The 2,901-nt window shown below is 43.9% G+C and overlaps 1 long non-coding RNA gene across 1 annotated transcript in view; it reads left to right on the top strand.

The window, feature by feature from the left end:
• The window catches only part of LOC108445327, a 3,069-nt gene extending 1,051 nt beyond the window's left edge, over positions 1-2,018 (top strand). Inside the window, exon 2 of the long non-coding RNA XR_001860144.1 lies at positions 1,732-2,018. This is a non-coding gene — a long non-coding RNA (uncharacterized LOC108445327). The remainder of the gene's footprint in view (positions 1-1,731) is intronic.
• Positions 2,019-2,901: the final 883 nt, after the last annotated feature.

Here is a 2,901-nt window from a genome sequence, read left to right as displayed (position 1 = left end):
CCCGGCCGCCCCCGCTCTCGCTGGGGAAGCATCCCCGTGCTGGTGGAACCCTCCTGCTTCTCTGCCCGGCTCGCAGAACACGCTTGTGGGCAGGGCGAGGGTATCCAGGTGTGGGGGAGAGTGAGGAGCTGGGATGCTGGCAGCTCCTCGGTGTGGAGTTCTTCTCATCCGTGCATGGAAGGTGCCTCTTCTCCTCAGGTGCTCCCTAATGTCCTGTGACAGTTACCAAAATTCCTCCAGTTCCGATCCTGGCTCTGACACAATTCACTAACTCTTAGTCCTGTCATCTCCAAAAACTTCATCAACTTGGAGTGCATTTTCTGTTTGGAAAACGGCACAAAATAAATTCTCTGTGCCACAGCTTCCTTCTGGATTTTTTTCCTTCTCTCTTCCTGTGTCTCCTGCTGCCTATTGCACAGTTGAGACCGCTGTGTTCCACAGGTGTTCACTGGCTGCTCTGTGTCACAGGCTGTTCCTCAGTGCCATCCTGAACTGAACAGGAGAAGGATGTATCCCCACAGCTCAGCTCCTGAGCCTGGAGCTCCCGATGCCTTTGCTTTATGCAGAGTAGAGGGTGGGCATCTGAACGGCTTTGGAAACGGAGTTGGATTTTGTTTGCTGGTGTTTCCCCTTGTCTGTTACTTTCAGGATCCTTTCTTGCTTATTCAAACTTTACACTCTGCCCTGCTCTGTGCCTGCTGTACCCTGACGGCTCTCTGGGTTTTTGGAGAGGTACAGGGAGCATTCCTCAGTGTGACAGAAGTGTGAATCACAGATTTGGAAGGATTTTAGAGGGCAGAGCAAGGTCCTCAATCCCTGATGCAGGGAATAAAGACTTCCTCATGTGATTAAACGTTGTCAGAACAGGATTCAGTCGTGTGGCAACTCAGGTTTTAAGGGCAACATAAAGTTACCAGCATTTGACCTTCCTCAGTGTAGACAGCAAGACAAATACCCTCAGTGTCCTGATAGTTAAATCTTAATCATAGAATCACAGAATGGCTTGGAGTTAGAACAGAATTTAAAGCCCATCTTGTTCCACCCCCTGCCATGGGCAGGGCCACCTTTTGCTAGCCCAGGTTGCTCCAAGCCCCGTCCAACCTTGCCTTGAACACTTCCAGGGATGGGGCAGCCACAGCTTCCCTGGGCAACCTGTGCCAGGGCCTCACCACCCTCACAGGGAAGAATTTCATCCTATTACCTAATTTAAATCTATCTTCTGCCATCCCCCTCATCTTTTGAGTGTTAATTTTGTTAACATGTGCTCTGACAGTAAATCCATGAATACATAGTTTGGATTCAGAAACACAAGTGTGGTTTCTCATATTAATAACTTTGAACTTGCAAGGCTTGTCAATGAGGCAGGTTATGTTCCTGTTTGATGGACAACCAATTAAAGAAGCAGACACACCTGCACAGGTATGAAAAACACTCTTACTGCAAATTGCTACACAGATATTCAGATGTCTGAGTGATGATCAAAGGGACTTGGAAATTAAAATGATCCCAAAATAGTTGCTGTGAGTTTAGCATGTTCTAACAAATTTGTTCAGGGTGACTGATGGAAAGTGTTTCATGTGTTAGTTAATTGAAGTTATTCCTGAAGTACTCTATGGCTCTATGAGCAGACAGCCAAGTGCTTTTGTCACCATGTGTCTTTCAAGTTTTCTGTATTACTTTTAATTTCTGTATTTTTAAAACGTTAAAATAATTCCTGTGTTACTCCCACAGCTGGAGATGGAAGATGAAGTGTACCAGCAGCAGCCAGGTGGAGGGTGCTAAGACACAGCATCTTTTGGAGAACAGTTTAAGGATGCTCGTCACACCTCACTCTCTCGTCTGTCCTTGGATTTGCTGTTTAATTAGTGAACCAATGAACATGCCAGTCCCACAGGGTTCTTTGAAACTTCAGAGGATATTTACCAAAGTTGCTTGTTGTCTTTGACATTCTGCTTGCACAAGTCAAAACTGTATCTGCAGGGATTGAGCTGTGTCTGAATCGAACCATTTTAAGTTGAGATTAAGTTGTCTCTCTGTTGTTAGCCTTTTTAAAAAACGTACTGTTTGTATTATCTTTTTTTCTTCTTCTTTAGCCCTGTGCCCTAAGCATTCATCCGTGTGTTGGGACATGGGAGTGTTCATTCCTGGCTCTAGTTGGTCTTGCCCCTCTGTTTTAATTCAAATGATGTAAATAATTCAGTGTATTTTCATGCCAGTTGTGAGCATAAAAGTTTCCTTTTAAGATGTGTCTGAGAGAAGGAACAGAGATACAGGTTTTAAGTGTTTAGCTTGTGTTGCAAATTCAGTCAATCCCTTGGGCAGCATCACGCCCTTGACATGGGGCTGGAACACGATACAGTGCTTAGGATAGGGTTTAAATACTTCAGGTTTATATGTCTTTTTTCATATTATGATAAAGTTGTCCAAAATATACTTCTTTAATGCAGAAATGGGATTTTTTTTTGTCCTGCACTATTGTAGAATTGGAGGTAGCAGGGCAGCTGGCTCAAAAACTTATGCTTGTGATAGAGTAGCTGTGGGTTTTTTTGTTGTACAAGCTCATAAAAATCCCATCACTGAAATTCCAGCTGTTTGCTGAGGGCTGGGCAGCATCTGTCCCTTCGTCCTGCTCCCTTAACTTCAGCTCTTTCTCTGTGGGTACTGGAAGTCTGTGGCCTCAGCTTTCTTTTTAGTACTTCTTTTTGGTAGATAAACTTGGTAAATGAGAGGGGAAAAATGCCTTTTAATGTCACCAAACTGTGCAGAAGAGCTATTAAGTGAGGAGAGACATTTAGGTGTCTTCAAAATAATAATAATAATAATAATAATAATATTACTGGTCTAGTGGAAGGTGTCCCTGCCCATGGCAAGGGGGTGAACTACATTATTTATTAAAAAAAA

This window comes from Corvus brachyrhynchos, unplaced genomic scaffold (assembly GCF_000691975.1).
Source record: "Corvus brachyrhynchos isolate BGI_N302 unplaced genomic scaffold, ASM69197v1 scaffold223, whole genome shotgun sequence".
Taxonomy (NCBI): domain Eukaryota; kingdom Metazoa; phylum Chordata; class Aves; order Passeriformes; family Corvidae; genus Corvus; species Corvus brachyrhynchos.
This window is presented reverse-complemented; position numbering and strand designations above follow the sequence as displayed.